General features: G+C 37.2%; 1 long non-coding RNA gene across 1 annotated transcript; it reads left to right on the top strand.

Annotated features, from left to right (window-relative positions):
• Positions 1,252–24,079, top strand: LOC110260707. Its single transcript, XR_002344045.1, has 3 exons — positions 1,252–3,260; positions 20,152–20,282; positions 21,864–24,079. It is a non-coding gene; the product is annotated as an uncharacterized LOC110260707 (long non-coding RNA).

Raw genomic sequence — 25,460 nt, 5'->3', positions numbered from 1 at the left:
CCACCATTCTTGAGTAATGACAGATGAGGTAGAAAGAAGGCAACAACAAAGAGACTAAGATCTCAAGCAACATTTGTCTATCAGAATCATCTGAGAAACAGTGGCCTCAAGTTATATTTGGGGAGATATTTTAGTTCTATTGCCAGAACCTGCCTCATAGAAACTTTGGAAATACACTATTAGGTGACCTGGTGCCTTCCTCCTTATAATCACTCTGATTTGATGATGGTGGTGGTGGCGATGATGATGGTTAAAAAAAAAAAAAAGGCAGCACTATTGGTGGCATCATGAAAACCACCGCCAATATCTTCATTCCCTTCAATACCTCTAAAGTCAAAGAAGTATTGCAGCTGGGGCTTGGGGGTATGGAATGGAAAGAGTGGGAGTTTCAGATTAGCAGATGCAAACTAGTATATATATAGGATGGATAAAAATGAGGTCCTATTGTGTAGCACAGAGAACTATATTCAATATCCTATAATAAACCATAGTGGAAAAGAAAAGAAAAAAGAAAAAAATTTGTATAACAGAGTCACTTGACAGCAGAAGTTAATGCAACATTGTAAATCAACTGTACTTACAATATTTTCTTTAAAAAAGTATTACAACTTGAACTGCATGCCACACTTTTGATCCTTTCCCTTGATGCAGTGTTCACACACAGCTGGTGTGAACACTCTTATTTTATTTCATCCAGAGGAGCCACTCTTAGGATTTCACAGCTCTGTGCTGATGAGGATATTGAGACCCTGCTCTTCCATCCCAGGATCTTCCCTGCAGCTCTCAAATATTCTGGGTATCACAAAGAAGGGGCTGGAATGTGTTCCCTGAACTACAGTGATCTCTCCTTAGCATAGCCACTGATACATTCATTAGATCATGAGATTAATTTTCTGAAACTTGTCCCCAGATTATGTCTTTTTTTTATGTGTTTATTCATTCACTTATTTAGCAAAAAAAAAAAAAAAAATATATATATATATATATATATATATATATATATATTAAGAAACAGCTACGTGCAAGGTACTGTTCTTGGCATAGTTATCAGGACTAATTAAAAGTCCTGATCTCACAGAGTTCACATTCTTTTTTTTTTTTTTTTTTTTTTTTGTCTTTTTTGCCATTTCTTGGGCCGCTCCCGCGGCATATGGAGGTTCCCAGGCTAGGGGTTGAATCGGAGCTGCAGCTGCCGGCCTACGCCAGAACCACAGCAACAGCAACGTGGGATCCGAGCCTCGTCTTCAACCTACACCACAGCTCACGGCAATGCCGGATCCTTAACCCACTGAGCAAGGCCAGGGATCGAACCCACAACCTCATGGTTCCTAGTCGGATTCGTTAACCACTGAGCCACGACAGAAACTCCAGAGTTCACATTCTAATAGACTGACAGTGAAAAAGATTTTAAGTAAAATAAAAAATGAGAGAAGGGATCGAGAGAGTGCGGAACCCAGGAAGGTAGGTTGCAGTATTAAATATGACAGGGAAGTCCTCACATTTGAACAAAGACTAGAGGAAGTAAGGTGTGTAAATAACCAAGGGAGAGGGAACATCATGAGCAAAGGTATGTGGCTGATGTGTTTGAGATAAAACAAGAAGCCCTGTGTGCCTAGAGTCCTGTAAACTGGAGATTGGCACCTGCCATCTGCCTCTGTGTGGATTGACTCAGGAGCTGCAGATCCTCAACATCCCTTGAAAGGAGTTCAAGGTGGAAATCAGGAGTGAGGCATCTTGTGCTCTGGGAAAACTGGCGGAACATGTCCTCAGATAGATATTTTCGTGAGAAGCTTTTATGAGCCTAATTCTTGCATTTCCTCATTAGCTAGAAAAGCACTAAAATCCTTCGTGATGATGTCTGCTCCTCATGACTAGCAGTAGCCTTCTGTAAAATGTGTGCCTGGTTGTATGCGCCTCTCCCTTCTCCAAAATCACATACATCCTGACATCCCCTTCGACCTCTTGGGAGTGGTATTTCAGAGCTATCTGAAATATTGCCTCCCAGGCTATAGTTCTCATTTGCCCCAAATAAAACTTAACTCTCAACTTTTAAGTTGTGAATATTCTTAAGTTGACAGTGGAATAAGTTAGAGAAAGGAAAATGAGGTGGGATCAGAAAATGGGGATGCAAGATTTTGTAAGGTTTTGGAGGCTATTGCAACAACTTGAGCTTAGTCTCAGAGTGCTAGGAAACCATTGGTAATTTTATGTTTCATGGCCACACCCATGACATACAGAAGTTCCCAGGCCAAGGAATGAATTCAAGCCTCAGCTGTGGCAACACGAGATCCTTTAACCCACTGCTCTGGGCTGAGGATCCAACCTGCACCTCTTCAGTGACGAGCTGCTGCCAAAAATTCTTAACCCACTGCATCACAGTGGGAACTCCCCATTGGAACGTTTTGAGCTAAGGAATCAAAACTAGAAGGGAGGAAAATGAGGACATGAAAGTTAAAGACAGTAAAAAATGAAGTAGAATGAACGCTTTTGTGAAAGAGACAACTGTGGCTTAGAACAGGGTGGTAGCAACAGAGGTGGTGAGGAGTGATTGGGTGTTACTAAAGGACAATACTTTGGGTATGTGTGAGGGACTTCAAGGTTGATGCTACGATATTTTATCTTAGAAACTAGAAAGTTGGAGTTGACATTTATTGATACTGCAAAGTCTTGGGGAATGGCAGGATCAAGATTTTTGTGTCTGCATTGCTGCTCATCAAAAATATGTAGTCCAAGAATTGGTCAATGTGGAGACCACTAATGACATTCATGTGAGCAGACTCAGGATTCAAAAGCCTAATTGGAGGGGGTTCAAGCGCAAATGGGAAGAGAGCAGTGGTAAGTGGTGAGAACAAGCAAATATTTCCAGGGGTTTTTCTGTAAAGGGTGGTAGAGAATTGGGGGCACCATCCAGAAGAGGATATAGGACTAAGAGATGGGGGAGGTTGGGGAGGGAGGACTCAAAGTTCATTATAACATATGCACATGCTAATGGGAAATAATACAGTCAGGGAGAAAATCTTAATGCAAGAGAGAATGGGAAGAGTTGCTGGCGTTATGTCCTAAAATGGGTAGGATGGGATGGGTTCCAGAAGTAAAGGTGTGGGCCTTGGTTTGAGGACAGTTTATCTGTAGGAACCAGTAGAAAGATGTTCAAGAGTGTACGTTGTGAAAATGCATGGGCGCTTATGAAATTTCTCTCTCCATTGTTTCCGTTTTCTCAGTGAGAAGAGGAAGCAAGTTCATCAGCTGAGTAAAGCCAGGTAAAATGCGTCAAAGTTTTCAGGAAATAAATTAAAATATGCTACCATAATCTGAGAGAATGAGTAAATAGAAAGCAGAATATGGAAATGTTGGGCTTTGGGATTATTGGACCTAAGTGCCCACATGATATTAATGGACACAAATTTAAAGTTTTTTGAAGCTACCCTCTAGGTGCAGGCCTGGAGTAGTTGGAGAGCTTGATTTAAGAGGATTCAGAGACAAGTAAACCGTAATGGAGGGAGAGTGGGGCAAGGGAGATAAAGGGTATTTGTAAGGGAGTGATTTTAAATATAGACTATGGAATCAAAGCTAGTAGGGATTAAAATGAGGACATGAAAGTTAAAGACAGTAAAAAGGAGGTATAATGAACATATTGTATGTCCCTGGAAGTTGAAGAACTATTATTGCTTACTATTAATTATTGAAGTAAAGGTACCACTCTTAAGGCTGGCAAATCCCAGAAAATACATGCCTTTGCTCCAGAACTCAAACATATATGTACCTTATTTATTTATTAAGAATTCATACTTTACTCAACTTTAATGTACAGTAGGAAATTCCTGTACTATTATGAATCCAATCTTTGTACTATATTTTCTTCCAATACTGCTTCTAATTTTTCCTAGGCTTGACTGATACCTGGCTTTCCACCAAGACTTGATTTTCATAGCAAGCCTCATCTTACTATGAGGCTTATGGAATGAGGAGGAATTGGCAGACTAAAGAAGTTGATTATATCAATTGACATAGAAAAAGCATTCAAGGAGTTCCCATTCCGGCTCAATGGGTTAAAAACTGGACATAGTGTCCGTGAGGATGTGGGTGTGATCCCTGGCCTCAATCAGTGGGTTGAGGATCCAGTGTTGCTCTGGTGTAGGCCTGCAGCTGCAGCTCTGATTTGACCTTTAACCTGGGAAATTCTGTATGCCACAGGTGGGTCAAAGAAAGAGAGGAGAGAGAAAGGAAGGAAGAGCATTTGACAAAATCTATTACTCATTCATAATTTAAAATTCTCACCAAGTTAGAAATAAGTCGGAACTATCTCAAGTTGATAAGAGCATCTAAAAATAACCTATAGCTATCATGCTTAATAGTGAATGACAGAATGTTTTCCTCTAAAATAGGGAATAAAGCAAGGATTCTGTTCTCACCATTCTTCAACACAGTATTAGAAGTTCTAACCACTGCATTCAGGGAATAAAACAAAATAAAAGATATACAAAATTCGAAATGAAGAAATGAAACTGTCCTTATTTACAGATGACATCATCTTTTTAGAAAATCTCAAGGATTCTACCCCAATAAAACTCCTAGAACCTAAAATGTTATTTGTACAAGGACACAGGATTAATATCGACACAGAAAAATTAATGTCATTTCAACATAGTAGCAATAAATATATGATATGAACACGAAATTAGAACACATTTACAATCATTCCAAAGAAAATGAAATACTTAGGTATAAACTTTACAATACATGCCCACCATCTGCTTGCTGAACATTTCAAATGCTAAGGAAAGATATTAATGATGACCTAAGTAAACAAGGAGACACCATGTTCACAGATTGGAAAGCTCAACATAGTAAAGATGTCAGTTCTCCCCAAATTGATCTTAGTCTTAATGCAATTCCATTAGGGAAATACGAATTAAACCACAGTTAGTTCTCACTACATACCTATTAGAATGGCTAATTTTTTTTTTAAGTGACAACACCAAGTTCTGGCAAGGATGTAGAGGAAACTGAATGACTCCTAACATTGCCCATGAGAATGTAAGATGATACACCAGAAACTCGTTTGGCAGGGTTTTTTAACCAAACATTCAGTTCCCATACAACACAGCAGTTCTACTCTCCAGCATTAACCCCAGAGAACTGGAAATTTATGTTGACGCAAAAACCTATATATGAGTATTCAAAACAGTGTTATTCATAGTAGCCAAAAACTAGAAACAATCAAAATGCCCTACAGTGGGTGAAAACTTAAACTGTGGTATATCCAGCCCATGGACTAGAACTGGGTAATTTTTAAAAATGAACTATTGCAACATGTAACAACTAGGATAATTCCCCAGGGAATTATGCTGTGTGAAAAAATTAATCCCAAGAGACTGCATACTAGATGATTTTATTTCTGCCACATACATTAAATGATGAAATTATATAAATGCAGACTTGATTCATGGTTTCCCGGAGTTACTTACAAGGGTTAGGAAGGAACGGGCACAATTATATCAGGGCAACATAAGAGGAATTCCCATTGTGGCTAGTAACCATGAGGTTGCAGGTTCCATCCCTGACCTAGCTCAGTGGGTTAAGGGTCTGGCATTGCCGTGAGCTGTGGTGTAGGTCCCAGACATGGCTCAGATCTGGCATTCGGTATGACGGTGGTATAGACCAGCAGCTGTAGCTCCTATTCGACCCCTAGCTTGGAAACCTCCATATGCCACAGGTGTAGCCCTAAAAAGCAAAAAATAAAATAAGGGCAACACAAGAGATCTTTGTGGTAATGGACTATTTTGGGTCTTGATGGGCAATGGTCACATGAACTAACATGTAACAAAATCATATAGAATTGCACACATACACACCCAATTGGGTTATGTAAAACTGTGAAATCAATGTCAATTTTCCAATTTTAATATCGTACTATGTTTATCTAAAATGTTAATGTTGGGGGGAAACTGGGTGATGGATATACAGGATCTCTGTGCATTGTTTCTGTAGAACTGCATGTGAGTATCAATGATCTCAAAATTAAAAGTTAAATAAATTATATGGGGGCGGTTTCCTATGAAGAACAAATCATTTGAGAAATCTTATGCTTTAGAAAAGGAAAGTATGCAATACAAATCAAACAATTTTAAATCTGTAACTAATATTAAAGTCACAGATTATGTTGGGCAAAAGAGAAATAAAACAGCAGCAAACTTTTTTTAGCTTTAGCATTAATCTTTTAGACTATCTCTGGCCTTTTCTCTGACTAAAAGGAAAGAACTCTTCAGATCCACTCTGAAGCCTTTCGTAGACTCAGAAGCCTCTGATACCTTTTCAAAGCAGCTTAGTGTCACACATTGAGTATCCTCTAAGCGCCTGTTTGCAACTTATTAGAAAAAAAGTTTAAGTTGCCTTCTGACCATGCACAATGGGTTCTCATTTTATCCAGCTCCCAATTACTCTCTGACCTTAGCATAACAGAGAAACATCTTTCCGCCCCTTACAATCCATAAAAACAAAATTTAGATGAGAGGAAGCAAATTCAAAGCTGGATTATCTGACTCCCAGACCAGTGTGATCTTCTACCATCTTCAGCTGCCTTTCATGGAGTTTAGCCAGACCTGACATTTCTACGTTCTAAACTGCCAGCCCCTAATGATCTCTCTCATCTCTATAAACTTCTACAATATTTATTACATATACTAATGTTTTTTTTTAAATTGGGGCATACTTACATGCAATAAGAAGTACTCATTTTACGTGTAAGTTTGATGCATGTGGAAAAATGAATTCACTCTTGTAGAATCATCAATAAAATCATAAAACATTTCCAAAAACCCAAGAAGTTCCCTTGGCCTCTTTCTGCAGTCCTCAGCCTCAGACAACTATTATTTTGCTTTCCATCCCTATACATTAGTTTTGTCTCTTCTAAAATTTTGCTTAAATAGAAGCATAAAGTGGGTATTCTTTTGTGTCTGGCTTCTTTAACTCAGCATACTGGTTTTGATTTGTATCTATGAAGTTGTGCGTCTTACTAGTTATTTTTATTCCATTACGTATAGATAATTCATCCACTCACTTGTGGATGACCATTTGGATGGTTTTTAGTTTTGGATTATTAATAAATAAAACTGCTGTGGTTATTCACATATAAGTCTTTATGTGGTTATGCGCTTTTGTTTCTCTTGAGTAAAGACCTAGGCATAGAAGGGCTCCTAGGGTCACACAGGAGGTTTATATTTAACTTTTTAAGGAACTGCCAGACTATTTCACATTCCCACCAGCAACATATGAGAGTTCCAGCTGTTCCACGTTCTTACTAACTAATTTGCTTAGTCTTTTTAATTTTAGTCATTCCAGTGGGTATGTTGTGGTATGTCATGTGGTACTAAGTTACATTTCCCTGATAACATATAATTTTGAAATCTTCTTATGTACTTATTAACCTTCGTATATCTTCTTCTACAAAGCCTGCTTAAATCTTCTGCTCCTTTTTTAATTGGACTGTTTCTTATTGAGCTTATGTATTCTGGATAAAGCCTTTGTCACCAACACATATTGTAAATCTTACTTCCCAATCCATGGCTTACTTTTTCATTTCACTTAAAAATGTCTTTTGAAAATGAGAAGTTTCAATTTCATAAAATTCAGTTTATCATTTTAAAAATCTCATGATTAGTACTTTTAGTGTCTTGCCTGTGGAATTTTTGCCTAGTCCAAAGCTATGAATATAGTCTTTTTTTTTTTTTTTTTTTTTTTTTGTCTAGAGGTTTATAGTTTTATCTTTTATGTCTAGGTCTCTAATACATTCTAATTCTCTTTTGATTTAAAAATAATAATAAAAGCCAGAACTCAACTCCCTCTGTCTCCATTAATATTAAACTTATTTAAACTGACTTATTAGCAATAGAGTTTTATGTTAAACCCAAAGAATTACCATCAGTGTAATAAGTAAGAATAATACCTATTAACGAGAGCTCTAGATATATAAACTGCTTAGTTTCTTAACAAAACGCCCACATTTCACATGTACCAAGGTAAAAGCGTTACCTATAGGAATTTCCACCTGAATCATGCTCTTATCAAGAACTCCCTTCCTGGTTCTCTTTTTACTCTTGAAATGCCCACAGCGCATTGGATTTTACAAGGAGAAGTGACCAAAGGAGAGCCCAGTAAAAATTCCACCCCCTCTTCAAGCTTAAAGAGTTGGGAAAAAAACTATACAATTAGTAAATTCTAAAGCTGCTATTCCCCTCCTTCTTCCCCTATACATATTTCCAGTGATTTATCCTCTGAAATGAATGGTCTCAGAGGATGTCAGAGGGAGTTTCACAATGACTGAGGAAAAGTATCTTGTAATGTTGATTCATCTTTTAATGTAAACAGTGTGAAAATACATGTGAATAAGCATTTCACTCTTTAAGTATTCAATTCCATTAGATTTACATGTATAAACATGCATAGGTAGTTAAGTGAGTAGAGACAGATAAATACCAGTGGGCTATATCTAACAAAAAATGAGGTTCCCAAATACCATTCTGGTATCTGCAATTCTGAGAAAGAGGTTCTTGAAATTGCTGTAGCTCATTGTCTACACAAAATAACCCTGGTCTACACAATATGCCCTAATAAATATTCTATTATAAAATTTAAATGTCTTTTAAATGTTTTTGTATTTGCAGGTTTCTCAGTATAATCCCCAAATAAATTTTGAGTGTCTACAAAGCAAAGTACAACATGCTGTGTTTTGCAGCACTGATCTTGAACTCTTGACTGTATGTTAAAATAACCTGGGAAGTTTTGATAAAATACCAATGACTAGGTCTACCTCAAACTAATTGAATCAAAATCTTAGACTGAGATTCAGGGTAACCAAATGATTCTCACGTTCAGTGAGATGAAGAGCCATTGTTCTAGATTAATGATTCTCAAAATGTGGTCCATGAACCACTGGAGGTCCCTGCAACCCTTTCAGGGAATCTACTAGTCAAAAGTCAAACTTTCACCTTGGTCCTATATAACTACAGAATAAAACATTAGGATGTAATTTAGACATTTTTGTAAAATTGGATTGAATTGAATTAATCATGATTTTGATAATCCAACATAATAACACTGCTTGTGAACCAAGATATTTTTGTCAGAGAGTGAAAGAACTGATAATAAAACAGCAAACTTTCCTGTACCTTCAATTTTACTCAGAGCTTTGGAATAAGAAAACAAATCATTATTTCCAAGTTCACTCTTCTCTGCTTATAAAAGCAATTTGGTGGAAAAGTTTCAAAAATACCACCTTCATGTAAAGAAGAAAATAACTTTTCTAACACTTAATAACACAAGTGTTAGAAACTAACCAAAAGCAGGAGGAATGAAAATGGAAAGTGAGGTGATTATTCCTTTGGCCCTTCAGGGAGTGGCCTAGGTTTGTGTTTTTGCCAGAAGCAATATCCAACTATTTCTGTTAAGCAAGTCACCTGCTCGAGGTGAAAGCTAACAGGCTTGAGGAAGACCTCTCTATACAGTTTATTGAGAAAGATGAAGACAAAAATAGAAAAGAGGAAATGATCCAAAAAAAGAAACTGAAAAATATGTTTTTTAGGAGTCAGAGGGGAATCAAAAGCCATAGCCAAATAATACTGAGCAGATAAATATGGCCTGAGAGAGAAAGAATAGTAAGTTAGCATTGCTGGAACTCAAATTAAATGCATGCCATTTCTCAGAGTAATGCACCAGAAGTCAGAGAAACGCAGATTAAAATTTCCACAAGAAATCATTCTTTGCCTATTTCTTTGAAAAAATTATAAAGGTTGATTACATGCATTTTTATGAAAGTATAAGGAAGCACATATATCTAACATTGTTATCTGAATGTAAAATGGCAGTTTTTGGAGTGTAACATCCAGTAAAAATTAAAATGTATAGTCTTTGAGCAAGTAATTCCACTTATAGGAATCTATAACTCAGAAATAATTAAATATGAGCAAGAAGATACATTCATAAGAATGTTCTTTGTAACACTGTGACTGAGACTAAACACTGCAAATCTCTTGCATGACCATCGACATGGACATGGTTAAATATAGTGTGGTGCTTTGTACTGTGTTGTAGTTAATGTGATGGAGCTACAGTTTATATCATATGCCCCCGATTGTATTAAAATACCTCAGTATACTTAAATATATGTATGCATGTGAGCATAAGCTTAAACAGAAAAATTTTAAAATAATTTCCAGTGAAGGAGCATGAAATGTGGGGAAGATATATTTACTATGAACAAATGTGTAGATATATGTATATATGGCTGTATAGATACATGTATGGATATGTAAATGCACACATATGACTAAAGGTGAACCTTTTGGAAAGCAATATCCTGCTGCTTCTTGTAGGGATCAGAGAATGGAAAATTCCCACAAAAGAGATGAGAGACTTCTAGAGCGACGATAAACTCTTGAGGAAAAAAACTTACAGATTTGTAGCCTTGTAGGACTGTGGGATGGGATGCTTCCATTGTTTTTCCTCCATAATGGTTGGGATTTGGGAGGGAAAAAAAGTAGTATGTGGAGAGCGAATAGCTAAATAGAAAGACATAGGTACAGGTATAGATACCAAATCAAAGAATGAAATTTGGATTTCTAAACTACAGACATGATGAGTTAGGAATGTATTTGTCAAACCATTGGAGAGATTTTGGCCCACACACTATCTGACTTCTCAAAGAAAGCCCAGGTGAAACTTGACAACTTTGACTCTAGAGCACCCTTTTTCCTGCACCCCACAAAAGTATTTTTTTAAATTACTGACATTCCCTTCACATTGTTGGGTTAATGTCTGAAAACTGTACTATATACACAAATGGTTTCAAAAGATAAAACTTCTTGTGAATTTCAAATAATGACATTTTCTTTGGCGGCACCTGTGGCATATGAAAATTCCTGTGCTAGGGACCAAATCTGAGGCAATCTAGGGCACAGCTGCAGTAACGCCAGATCCTTAACCCCCTGTGCCCCAGTGGGAATTCCAATAATGATATTTTAAAAATAGAACTGTTCCATTATGTTTAATTTGAGTCAAGTTAATTTGAAGCCTACATGAACAAGCTTTCCTTAGTCAGAAATCTTACATATTCCTTTTTCTCTCTGAACTTAATTTTCATTGTCTATCCCCCAAAATTTGCTTTTAATGCAATAAATTGTTATGCTTGAAAGTATGTTATTGATCAACCTGTTATATTCATTTCAATAAAAAATATATATTTTTAATTTTCAAAAGTTTTATGGGGCCATTAGTATGATAATCTCTTCTGGAATGAATTATCATTAAAGTAAATTTTAGTACATTATCAATTGAAACAAATATATTTAAAAGTATTATAATTAGTAAAAAAGTAAAATTTTATTGAAAATTCATCTTTTTTTATTACTCAAATGAATTTATCACATCTGTAGTTGTATAATGATCATAACAATTCAATTCACAGGATTTCCATCCCATAACCAAAGCACATCCCCCCAACCCCCAAACTGTCTCCTCTGGAGACCATAAGGTTTTTAATGTCTGTGAGTCAGCATCTGTTCTGCAAAGAAGTTCAGTCTGTCCTTTTCTCAGATTCCACATGTCAGTGAAAGCATTTGATGTTGGTGCCTCATTGTATGGCTGACTTCACTTAGCATGATAATTTCTAGGTCCATCCATGTTGCAAACAATGCTAGTATTTTGTTCATTTTAATGGCTGAGTAATATTCCATTGTATATATGTAAAACATTTCTTCATCCACTCCTCTGTCGATGGACATTCAGGTTGTTTCCATGTCTTGGCTATTGCAAATAGTGCTGCAATGAACAATGCAGTACATGTGTCTTTGCAAGTCGTGGTTTTCTCTGGATAGATGCCCAGGAGTGAGATTGCTGGATCAAATGGTAGTTCTATTTTTAGTTTTCTGAGGACTCTCCATACTGTTTTCCACAGTGGTTGCACCAAGTTATAATTCCATCAACAGTGGAATAGGGTTCCTTTTTCTCCACACCCTCTCCACCACTTACTGTTTGTAGACTTTTGGATGATGGCCATTCTGGCTGGTGTAAGGTGGTACCTCAGAGTGGTTTTGATTTGCATTTCTCTAAGAATGAGTGATGTTGAACATCTTACGTGTTTTTTGGCCATCTGTATGTCTTCTTTGGAGAACTGTCTGTTTAGATCTTCTGCCCATTTTTTGATGGGGTTTTTTGTTTTTTTGGTATGGAGCTGCAGAGGGTGTTCATAAATTTTGGAGATGAATCCCTTGTCAGTTGATTCACTTGCAAAGATTTTCTCCCATTCTGTGGTTGTCTTTTTGTTTTGTTTAGGGTTTTCTTTGCTGTGCAGAAACTCTGAAGTTTGATTAGGTCCCATTTGTTTATTTTTGTTTTTATTGTCAATACTCTAAGAGGTGGATCTGAGAAGATGTTGCTATTGTTTATGTCAGAGAGGGTTTGGCCTATGTTTTCCTATAAGAGTTTTATAGTGTCTGGTCTTATATCTAGGTCTTTCATTGATTTTGAGTTTATTTTTGTGTATGGTGTTAGGGAGTGTTCTAATTTCATTCTTTTCCATGTGGCTGACCAGTGTTCCCAGCACTGCTTATTGAACAAGCTGTCCTTTCTCCATTGTATAGTCTTGCCTCCTTCGTCATAGATTACTTGGCTGTAGGTGTGTGGGTTTAATTCTGGGCTTTATATCCTGTTCCACTGATCTATATTTCTGTCTTTGTGCCAGTACCATACTGTTTTGATGACTGTGGCTTTGGAGCATAGTCTGAAGTCTGGGAACCTGATTCCTCCAGCTCCATTTTTCTTTCTCAAGATGTCTTTGGCTATTCTGGGTCTTTTGTGCTTCCAAACAAACTTTAAAATATTTTGTTCGAGTTCTGTGAAAAAAGTCCTTGGTAATTTGATAGGGATTGCATTGAATCTGTAGATTGCCTTAGGTAGTATAGTCATTTTGATAATATTAACTCTTCCAATCCAAAGGCATGGTATGTCTCTCCATCTATTTGTGTCATCTTTGATTTCTTTCATCAGTGTCTTATAGTTTTCAGAGTACAGGTCTTTTGTCTCTTTAGGTAGGTTTACTCCCAGGTATTTTATTCTTTTGGATGCGATGGTAAACGGGATTGCTTCCCTAATTTCTCCTATGATCTTTCATTGTTTGTGTATAGAAATGCCATCAATTTCTGTGTATTAATTTTGTATCCTACAACTTTGCCAAATTCATGGATGAGCTCTAAAAGTTTTCTGGTAGAGTCTTTAGGATTCTCTAGGTATAATATCATGTCATCAGCCAATAGTGATAGTTTTACTTCTTCCTTCCCAATTTGGGTTCCTTTTATTTCTTTTACTTCTCTGATTGCTGTGGCTAGGACTTCCAAGACTATGTTGAAGAGTAGTGGCGAGAGGGGACATCCGTGTCTTGTTCCTGATCTCAGCAGGAATTCTTTCAGATTTTCACCATTGAGAATGATGTTCGCTGTGGGTTTTCATATATGGCCTTCATTATGTTGAGGTAGGTTCCCACTATGCCCGCTTTCTGAAGGGTTTTTATCAGAAATGGGTGTTGGATTTTGTCAAAGGGATTTTCCCACGTCTATTGAGAGGATCATATGGTTTTTATTCTTCAGTTTGTTAATGTGGTGTATCACCTGTGGATTTGTGGATATTGAAGAACTCTTGCATCCCTGGGATAAATCCCACTTGATCATGATGTACAATCCTTTTAATGTATGTTGGATGTGGTTTGCTAGTATTTTGTTGAGGATTTTTGCATCGAAGTTCATCAGTGAAATTGGCCTGTAACTTCGTTTTTTGTGGTATCTTTGGTTTTGCTATCAGAGTGATGGTGGCCTCATAGAATGAGTTTGGGAGTGTCCCTTCCTCTGTGATTTTTTGAAATAGTTTCAGAAGGAGAGGTGTTAGCTCTTCTCTAAATGTTTGATAGAATTCTCCTGTGAAGCCATCTGGTCCTAGACTTCTGTTTGTTGGAAATTTTTTAATCGCAGTTTCAATTTCAGTTCGTGTGATTGGTTCATTCATCTTTTCTATTTCATCTTGGTTTAGTCATGGAAAATTGTACCTTTCTAAGAATTTGTCCATTTCTTCTAGGTTTTCCATTTTATTGGCATATAGTTGCATATAGTAGTCTCTTATGATCCTTTGTATTTCTGTGATGTCCATTGTTACTTCTCCTTTTTCATTTCTAATTTTATTGATTTGAGTCCTCTTTTTTTCTTAAGAAGTCTGGCTAAGGGTTTATCAATTTTGTTGATCTTTTCAAAGAACCAGCTTTTTGTTTCATTGGTCTTTTCTATGGTTTTCTTTGCTTTGATTTCATTGATTTCTGCTCTGATCTTTATGATTGCTTTCCTTCTACTAACTTTAGGTCTCGTCTGTTCTTCTCTCTCAAGCTGCTTTAGATGTAAATTTAGCTTGTTTATCTGAGCTTTTTCTTGATTCCTGAGATGGGCTTGTATTGCTATCAACTTTCCTCTTAGAACAGCTTTTGCTGCATCCCATAGGTTTTGGAGTGTCGTATCTTCATTGTCACTTGCTTCTAGGTATTTTTTAATTTCCTTTTTAAATTCTTCAGTGATCCATTGGTTGTTTAGTAGCATGTTGTTGAGTCTCCACGTGTTTGTGTTTTTTGCAATTTTTTTCTTGTTGTTGATTTCCAGTCATATAGCATTGTGGTCAGAAAAGATGCTTGATATGATTTCAATTTTCTTAAAGATACTGAGGTTGGATTTGCAGCCCAGGATGTGATCAATCTTAGAGAATGTTCCATGTGCCCTTGAGAAGAATGTGTATTCCATTGCTTTTAGATGGAATTTCCTATAAATATCTATTAAGTCCATCTGGTTTAATGCTTCATTCAGGGCCTGTGTTTCCTTACTGATTTTATGTCTGGTGGATTTGTCCATTGCTGGAAGTGGGGTGTTAAAGTCCCCCACTATGATTGTGTTATCATCGATTTGTCCTTTTAAGGTTGTTAGCAGTTGCCTTATATATTGTGGTGAACCTATGTTGGGTGTCTAGATATTTAAAATTGTTATATCTTCTTCTTCGATTGATCCTTTGATCATTATGTAATGACCCTCTTTGTCCCTTCAAATATTCTTCATTTTGAAGTCTTTTTTGTCTGATATGAGTATTGCTACCCCAGCTTGATTTTGATCCCCATTTGCATGAGATATTTTCTTCCATCCTCACACTTTCAATTTGTATATGTCCATAGAAGTGAAGTGGGTCTCTTAAAGACAGCATATATATGGGTCTTGTTTTTGTATCCATTCAGCCAGTCTATGTCTTTTGGTTGGTGCATTTAGTCCATTAACATGTAAGGTAATTATTGATATGTATGTTCATATTACCATGTTATTAATTGCTTTGGATTTGTTTTTGTTGCTCTTTTTTCTTCCCTTCTCTGTTCTCTCCTCTTCTGGTTTGATGACTATCTTTAGTGTTGTATTTGAGTTGATTTTTCTTTGCTTGTGTATCTGTTGTCGATTTTTGGTTTGCAGTTATTCTGAAGTTTTGATATGAGTCTATATGTATATGAGATTCTTTTAAGTTGTTGTTCTCTTAATGGAAAGTTCATCTCCAGTGTCCTACATTTGTACTCACCTCTTCTCATGATTTCTGATTTTGGTGGCATAATTGTGCATGGATGAGTTCATATCTTTACTGTATATAAACCTTTACTGGTGAGCCTTGTCATTTGTGGAATTTTTGTTTCCTGTTGCTGTCTTTTCTTTTCTGCCTAGAGAAGTTCCTTTAGTATTTGCTGTAAGGCTGGTTCAGTGTTGCTGAATTCTCTCAACTTTTTCTTATCTGTGAAGGTTTTGATTTCTCCTTCAAATCTGAATGAGAGCCTTGCTGGGTAGAGTAGTCTTGGTTGGAGGTTTTTTCCTTTCATCACATGAAGTATATCATGCCACTCCCTTCTGGCCTGCAGAGTTTCTCCTGAAAAATCTGCCGATAGCCTTATCGGGGTTCCCTTGTATGTTATCTGTTTCTTTTCCCTAGCTGCTTTCAACATTTTCTGTCTTTAAATTTTGGTCAGTTTGATTATTATGTGTCACGGAGTATTCCTCCTTGCATTTATTTTATGTGGTACTCGTTTGTGCTTCCTGGATTTGAGTGAATGGTTCCTTTCTCATGTTAGGGAAGTGTTTGGCTATTATCTCTTGGAATATTTTTTCTGTCCCCTTCTCTCTCTCTTCTCCTTCTGGCACCCCTATAACATGGATGTTGGTGAGTTTAATGTTGTCCCAGAGTTCTCTGAGACTCTCTTCATTTGTTTTCAATCTTTTTTCTTGTTTCTGTTCAGCATCCGTTATTTCCATTGATATGTCCTCCAGCTCACTAATTCATTCTTCTGCCTCCTGTATTCTGCTGTTGGCTGCTTCTAGTGAAGTTTTTCAGTTATTGTATTTTGCATCTCTTGTTTAAGTTTTATATCTTGTATCTCTTTGGTCAGTGTTTCCTGTAAGTTATCCATCTTTGCCTCCAGGTTATTTCCAATGTCTTGCATCATCCTCAGCATCAACAGTCTAAAGTCTTTTTCCTGGAGACTGAGAATCTCCTCATTGCTTAGCTGATTTTCTGGGGTTTTTCCTTTCTCCCTCAACTGAGTTATAGTTCTCTGTCTTTTCATTTTTATAGGTTTTTGGGGTGGTGACCTTTGTACAGATACTAGAGTTGTAGCCTCTCTTACTTCTGGTGTCTGCCCCACTTGTGGCTGAGGTTGGTACAGGGGCTTGCTGTAGGCTTCCTGATGGGAGGGACTGATGCCTGCCCCCTAGTAGGTGGAAGTGATTCTAATCCCTCTCTTGGGTGGGGCATAGTCTCTGGATGGGATTAGTAGCAGCTGTGTGCCTGAGGGGTCTTTAGGTAGCCTGTTTACTGAGGGGTGGGGCTGTAATCCACCTGGATTGTTGTTTGCCCTGGGGCTTCTCAGCTGGGACTGATGGGTGTGGCCAGACTTTCCCAAAATGGCCACCTCCATAGAAAGGCATGCTGCTGAATATTCCAGAGAGCTTTGCTTTCAATGTCCTTCCCTCACAAGAATTGCAGTCAGGTTTGACCCAGATTCCTATGGAGATGTTGCTCTGCCCTGGGATCCAGTGCACGTGAAAGTCCGTGTGCGCCTTTTAAGAATGGGGTCTCCACTTCCCCCAGTCCCGTGGAGCTCCTGCGCACAAGCCCCACTGGCCTTCAATGCCAGATGCTCTGGGGGCTCTTTCTCCCAGTGCCAGATCCCCACACGTGAGAGTTTGAAGTGGGGCTCAGAACTCTCACTCCTGTAGGTGAGTCTCTGTGAACCAGTTAGTTTCCAGTTTGTGGGGCTTCCCACCCCGGAGGTGTGGGGTTGTTTATATCACGAAATCACCCCTCCTACCTCGTGATGTGGCCTCCTCTTTGTCTTCTGGAGTAGGTTATCTTTTTTAAGGTTTCCAATCCATTTGGTTGAAGATTGCTCAGGCTTTAGTTGTGAATTTTGTTGTTTTTAGTAGAGAAGTTGAGCTCCAGTCCTTCTATTCCACCATCTTAATCCCATCTCCTCAAAAATTCATCTTTTATTGAAACGAAAGTACTCTTTTTTTTTTTTTTTTTTTTTTTTTTTTGCTTTTTTTAGTGCTGCACCAAGCATATGAGGTTTCCAGGCTAGCAGTGAAATTGGACCTACAGCTGCCGGCCTACGACACAGCCATGCATGATCTGATCAGCGTCTGCAACCTACACCACAGCTCACCATAACACCAGATCCTTAACCCACTGAGTGATGCAAGGAATTGAACCCAAAACCTTATGGTTTCTAGTCATATTCGTTTCCACTGTGCCACAGCAGGAACTCCAAAAGTGCTCTTTATTTTTCAATTAGTTCATGTATCCATGGATATTTATTACTTTTATCTATAATGAGAGTCCAAGGGAAATTAACAGTCAAAAGATGATCTATATTAGGCCACTATTAAGAGCTGGGCTTGGAAACAGGGTTGTCAAATGCAATATTTAAAATAGAATCCATAATGCATTTCTATTGAATTACCTACCTCTAGTACCATATCCTTTGGAAAAGCTTATTTACCTCCAGAATTATATGTGCCCTAGTTTGAAAATCATTATTATGGAGTATGTCAATATGACATAAAATAATGATGAAGTTCCAATAGGTCATATGAGAAAGTCATGAGCAAATGGATCAGTAACATCATAATCTCAGATATCTATATACCAAAGTGCAAGCAATGGATTATAAAATAAATCTAATTACATAAAGTGATAAATAGAACCTCATCCTAAATAATAAGGCTTAGAAAATGATGTGAAATAATAATGGAAATTATAATGTATTCTAAATGCACAAAGGTAATTGAAGGAAGGCAGGATAGGACTCTATGCCATACATACCCTATACATGGACTGGGAGCATACTGAGAAACAGAAAAATATTCTACAAATCATGACTTGATAGTATTATTATTATTATTTTGTCTTTTGTCTTTATGGGTCCACACCTGCAGCATACGGAGTTTCCCAGGCTGGGGGTCGAATCAGAGCTGTTGATGCCGCCCTACACCAGAGCCACAGCAACTCAGGATCAGAGCTGCGTCTGCAACCTACACCACAGCTCATGGCAATGCCAGATCCTTAACCCACTGATCGAGGCCAGGGATGGAACCTTCAAACTCATGGTTCCTAGTTGGGTTTCGTTTCTGCTGCACCATGATGGGACCTCCTATCATCATCATCATCATCATCATCATCTACAAGAGAAGCAAGATGAGTTAGAAGGATCTGGTGCTTTTTGACATAGATTTGAATCTTAAAGAAATCCCAATAGGGAGTTTCCTTATGACTCAGTGGTAACGAACCCTACTAGCATCCATGAGGATGCAGGTTTGATCCCTGGCCTAACTCAGTGAGTTAAGGATCCCACATTGCTGTGGCTATGGTGTAGGCCGGCAGCTATAGCTCCAATGGGACCCCTAGTCTGGGAACTTCCATGTGCCACAGGTGCAGCTTTAAAAAGCAAAAAGCAAGGAAGGAAGCCCAATAAATTGCATTTCTCAAGTGGGAAGATGAGGCCAGGTACTCACAGGCAAGGATGGTTTTAAGGTTTATATCTGCTTACAGCAAGGATGAGCAAAAGAAAATTTAAACTCTCTGTGGGCAGGCTCACTCTTAAGTGAAGTAAGGGCAGACATGAGACAAACATGCCAGTTTGCTTTGGCTAATTTACCAGCCCCCTAACCCCCCAGGGGCCAAGTGAGTAAATAGGGAAGAAAAAAGCCCACAGTTCACTTCAGCTCTCTACAGGAAAGAAAGGAGGAGGAAGTAAAATAATCCCCATTGATACAGATTGTAAAATTGGCAAAGAGTCAGGAGAAAATACTAGTGATAAGATTAACTACCCAGACCCTCTTCTGGAAGTCTTACTTTCTTCATAAGTAAATTATTGGCAAGGTACTTAATTGTATTTGATAAAATGTTCAAGTCCAAGAAAGGAAATGAAATAGGAGAAACTACACCAACATTAATTGCTTCTGTTTCTTCTTTTAATTTAAAAATTGAGTATGGAATAAAAGTAGAATTTAGAATTCATAAGATAAAAATGAACTGCAAAAAGTAAACCTAGATAATGCTTAATAAGAGAGGGAGAGGCAATTTACTCACAGATATGGAGCACCTTCCATGTGCCAACCTCTGTTCTAGATGCTGAGATTCAGCAATAAATACAACAGCCAAAATTCCTGCTCTTATGGTGCTTATATTCGGAGGAAAGTAGAAAATAAACAATGTATGATGGCAATGAGTACTATGGAGAAAAATAAAGACAGATAAGGGAGACAGGGTGTGCTGGAGATGGATGGTAAAAATCTCATGGACTTTTGGGTAGAGAGCCAAAGGAAATAAAGAGAGCAAGCTTTATGACAATTGGAAGAAAGGCATTCCAGATAGATGGATCATGAAGTGCAGAGACCCTACAGAGCTTACAGGACAAGTTAAAATATCATGAAGTCCACATGACTGGCATGAAATATATGAGGGAGAGAGATGGAGAAAATGAGGTCAATGATGTGGCAGAGCTCAGAAATTAACTTTTTTTTTTTTCTTCTTGGCTGTGGTGTACAGTGGCTTGATGCAGGATCTCAGTTACCAAATAAGGGACTGAACTCGTGCCACAGCAGTAAGAGTGCCTGATCCTAACCATCAAACCACCGTGGAACTCCCTCAGATTTTAACTTTTACTCTCGAATGAGAAGGTAAGCCATTGGAGGATTGTGAACAGAGGAGTGACATAATCTTACCTCTTAAGAAGGCCATTCTGGTTTCTGTTTAAATCAGAGACAATTGCAATAATACAGACAATAGGTGATAGTATCATGAATTCAAGAGGAAATAATAGAAGACAGTGGAATGGGTGTGTCTGGATGAAGAATAGTTTTTGAATGTCAAACCAAGAGATATGAGATGTGAGAGAAAGAAAGAACCAAGGGTAAATTTAAAGTTTTAACCCCTGCAACTTGAGGGATTGAGTTACTATTTACTAAGATGAGAAAGACTACAGAAAAAAAAAAAAAGCACATTTGAAGAAAAAAATATGAATTTGATTTTGGACATACTAAGTTTGCAATGTTCATTACTTCCAAGTAGAACTGTTGAATAGGCAGTTGGGTTTTAGTGCTATTCAGTATAAATCTAAGGCAGGTCAAGTATTTAATTTTAAACTTTATTTTTTTTAATTTTTAATGTTTTTTTTTCCAGTATAGTTGGTTTACAGTGTTCTGTCAATTTCTATTGTACAAAATAGTGACCCAGTCACACATATATATACATTCTTTTTCTCACATTATCCTCCATCATGGTCCATCATAAATGACTAGATAAATTTTAAACTTTCTAGTAGCCACATTTTTAAAAGTTAGAAGAAATAAGTAAAATTCATTTTAGTATCATATTCATAATTGGAATACCTCCAAAATGTTGTCATTTCAACATGTAATAAATGTAAAAACTAACAGGAACTTTTACCTTCTTTCTTTTTAAACTAAACTTTCGAAATCTGGTATATATTTTGCACATCTCAATTCAGAAAAGCCACATGTTACGTGTTCAACAGCCACATGTGGATGGTAGCTATCTTGTTGAACCACACAAGTTTAAAAAAAAGTTAGCCACAGAGGTAACTCTCTGAAAAGTTTATATCCAAAAAAAAAAAACCCTTGAACAATTTATAAAAAGAATAATGCTATATTTTAAGATACTTTTGGCCACAAGGAAAAGTCTCAAACCAAACCTCAAACAAGCTTAAAGTTTGAATCAGCCACTAGAGGAAGTCCAGAAGTGGAGCCGACTCAATCAAGTCATCAAAGACCCAGGTTCTTTTCATGTTTTTACACTGTTATCTGTCTGTTGCCTTTATCCCAAGGCTGGTAGCAAAACAGCAGTAGTAGTCCCAGATGTCACATCTTGATACAACAGCATTCAGAAGTAAAATAAACACAGTATCTCTTTTTGTGTGTTTCTCTTGGTAGTGACAAAACCCCACCCCTGCAACAGGATTCATTTTGTTTTATATCTCAATGGCCAGAATTGAGTTAAATGCTATTTCTTTAACCAATCACCACCAAGAAATGAGTATGAAAATTCCAGCTCTGCATAAAATGAAATAGGCATTCTCCAACTTGTCTCTCCCCCTGAATGCAGTATTAAAACCAGGACAATATAAATGAAACAAATATTTAAGGATGCTTAAAGGGAAGATAGCAGGCAGATTTGGGAAGAAAATAGGGATTCAAATCACCCTTAAATCAACAGTAAGTTTATCTCTTTTTTCCCTTCAGTATCCCAAAGTCTGGTTTCAAGACAGACCAAGAACCAGATGTATACATTGGTGTGGATAGGGAGATCTCAAGAAGAAGCCCTCTAGTTCAAGCTGAATGAGCAAGAAAGTCTACTGGCAGCAACAGTCATGGCAGCCGGAATCCACAAGCATCTAATGCACTAAGGAAGAGGAACTCTCTTCTCTGACCAGAGGAACTGTGGTCACAAGAAGGCGACAAGAACCCCTGTTGCTTTTTTTCCTCTGTGGCCCGTAGATGAAAATAGATGGCCATAGGGGGAAATCTCTGAAAAGCTGGTACAAGTTTCGTTTTGGTCCTGAAGTTGGTTATAGTTGCAGGAACTGTGTGACAGAGCAGGGTAAATAAAATCCCAGCTTTCCAGCACCATGAAAGGGAGCCACAGGGAGCAGATACTGAGAAAAGAGTGTAGAAGAGTGTATAGAGGGAGGAGCTCGAGAAAGCAACATCATAAGCTTATTTATAAATTCCTGGGCTCATCCTGGAGTTGCACATACATGGATCTGTTCCTTAATAGCAAATCAAAGACTTTGATAACTGAACTGAGAGATCCAGGTCCCAGACTGGCCATTAGATGTGGGACAAATTTGCATAGCTTGGCAAATGTTTTGAAACAAGACTGCCACTGAAACCACAACTCATAGAAAGCTGTCTGAAACTGATGAATCCAATAAGTCACCTGGTTGCTATACAAAAATATAGTGTCCATAAGATTTAAACAAGAAATATGTATTTCTATTTAATAGCAATAGCCAGTTAGAATCAAAATTTTTAAAGTAATATTTATGATATCTCAAAAAGAAATATACATTAATTTAATAAAACAGGTACTGGATTTGTATTCTGAAAACTATAAAACACGAATTAAAGAAATCAAAGAAAACCTAAATTAATGGCAACATGGCAACATTCAATGTTTTTTGGATTGGAAGACACAAAATAGTAATGATGTCAATTTTCCTCAAATCAATCTACAGATTCGAAGCAAGACTACAATAAAAAATCTCAGCAGCATGTTTACTGGACATGGACAATCTATATTCTAAAATTCAATCAAGACTATGATATTAAGCAAAAAAAAAAAAGACATATAAGTCAGTGAAACGGAATAGAGAGAACAGAAACAGAACTACACAAATAAGGCCAACTGATTTTTTATAAAGATGGAAAGCCAATTCAATAGAGAAAGAATAGGCTTCAAAAAAATGGAACAATCAGATATCCATTTAAAAAAGAACTTTGATCTAAATTTCACGCTTATTACAAAAGTTAACAAAATGGATCAAAGATGTAAAAATAAAGTTCAGAACTATATAACTTTTAGAAGTAAACATAAGAGAAATTCTTCATGACTTGAGATTAGACAAGGAGGTCTTAGATATGACATATGATTATACATCCACTAAAAATGATAAATTGGACTTTATGTTAAATTTTAATTGCTCTTCGAAAGACACCATTACAATAATGAAAAGATAAGCTATACACTCAGAGAAAATGTTTTTAAATTTATATCTGATAAAGGACTTATGTCCAGAATACATAGAGAATTGTCAGAAGTAAAACAACCCAGTTAAGAAATGGGCATTGGCACATCGTTGTAAATCAACCATACTTTAATTAAAAAGTAATAAATATTTTTTTCAAAAATAAATGGGCAAAGGACTTGAACAGACACTTCACCAAAGAGGATATTTGTAACTATAAGTATACAATAAAGGACAAATTAATGTAAGAGAGTAGCTTAGATCTATTAGAAATTGTGGCAATGGATAAATTCTAGACAGAATTAAGATACATGAAAAATAATGCAAAAATAAATTTGATTTTCTTAATCATTTGGAGCAAAAAATAAAGAAGCAATAAGCCCTCTGCTAAGGGCAGATGGTGTAAGGTTAACAGATTATAGAACATGGAACTATTATGCCTCCATTTTATCTTTTACTTTATATGAGTGAAAATGGTGAGTTACAAAAACAGAATGTACATATAATTTAATTTTAGATGACAGAAACACATATGTATGTGCATAGAAAGAATATGAGAAGGACAACTATATCTGATCACTTGTGATGAAACATGATGGAGGATAATATGAAAAAAAGAATGCATATGGATGTATGGCTGGGTTATTTTTCTGTGCATCAGAAATTGACGGAACATTGTAAATCAACTATAATAAAAAATTTTTAAAAAAAGAATATGAGGAGTTCCTATAATGGCTCAGTGGATGAATCTGACTAGCATCCAGGAAGATGCCTTGCTCACTGAGTTAAGGCTCTGGCGTTGCCATGAGCTGTGGTGTAGGTTACAGACTCGGCTCGGATCTGACGTTGCCATGAGCTGTGGTGTACGTTAAAGACTCAGCTCGGATCTGACGTTGCTGTGGCTGTGGAATAGGCTGGAAGCTGAAGACATCTCTGATTTGACCCTTGGCCTGGGAACTTCCATATGCCGTGGGTACAGCCCTAAAAAAAGACAAAAGAAAAAGAATATGAGAAGGACATACACTGAAATGTTAACAGTTGTTTCTAGGTGTAAGATTTTCTTTTTTCTTTTTTCTGAAGTGCATATATATTTCATGAATATTTCATTACACACACTTCTTTTAAAATAAAACAGAACAAATAAGTGATTTTAAAATGGAAAAGATAAAGTAAAAGGAACTTTAAGGAAGCAAAAGCTCCAGGTGAGGAGGTCCTAAAAGGACATACCAATTTCATAAGAGTTACAATTAAATACATCCCAGAGCACTGCAAGAACTTTTGGAGAAGACAACATACGCAAAAGCAGTTCCAATCTTCAAAAAAAATGTCAGCTTCTGAAAACTACAGCAAGATTCTACACCTAATTACTAGAAGAACAGATCTGGAGTATTTAGAAAAGAAACACTCCTAAGATCCCAGCTTAGGCTCACTAAAAATAAATCATAACAAACAAACCTCTCTTCCTTCTCTAGACAGTTACTACTAGAAATAATGCCCTCAAACTTGACCTGTTCAACACTTTTTTCTCTCTTTCTGATGTATCTTGGTTTTATTTGGGGAAACTATTTTGGCTTCTTAATAGACTTTTAAAAGTTGCCATGTCTGATGGTTAATTCATCTTCTCCCCTAAAACCTGGTCCTTCTACTGTCTTTCCCATCTGAACTGCAACTTTCAGTTACTTAGGCCAACCATCCTGGAGTCATCTCCGATTCCTCTCTCTTTCTCACACTCCATCAGCAGATGCTGTTGGTTTTACCTTTAAAATACAGCTAAGATCTGACGACTTTCTCAGAACTGTCGCTACTGACATCCACACCCAGTCCCACTCACCTTCTTTCTTCACCTGGGTTTTTATTTGTTTGTTTGTTTTGCTTTTTAGGGCTGCACCCACAGTATATGGAAATTCCCAACCTAGGGGTCAAATTGGAGGTACAGCTGCCGGCCTATAGCACAGCCACAGCAATGAAGGATCTGAGCCAGGTCTGCGAGCTACACCACAGCTCAGGGCAATTCCAGATCCCTGACCCACTGAGCAAGGCCAGCGACCGAACCTGTATCCTCATGGATACTAGTCGGATTCATTACCGCTGA

The sequence above is a fragment of the Sus scrofa genome, chromosome 5 (assembly GCF_000003025.6).
Source record: "Sus scrofa isolate TJ Tabasco breed Duroc chromosome 5, Sscrofa11.1, whole genome shotgun sequence".
In the NCBI taxonomy this organism is placed as follows: domain Eukaryota; kingdom Metazoa; phylum Chordata; class Mammalia; order Artiodactyla; family Suidae; genus Sus; species Sus scrofa.
The sequence above is the reverse complement of the archived record's forward strand: the minus strand, read 5'-3'. Positions and strand labels throughout refer to the sequence as shown.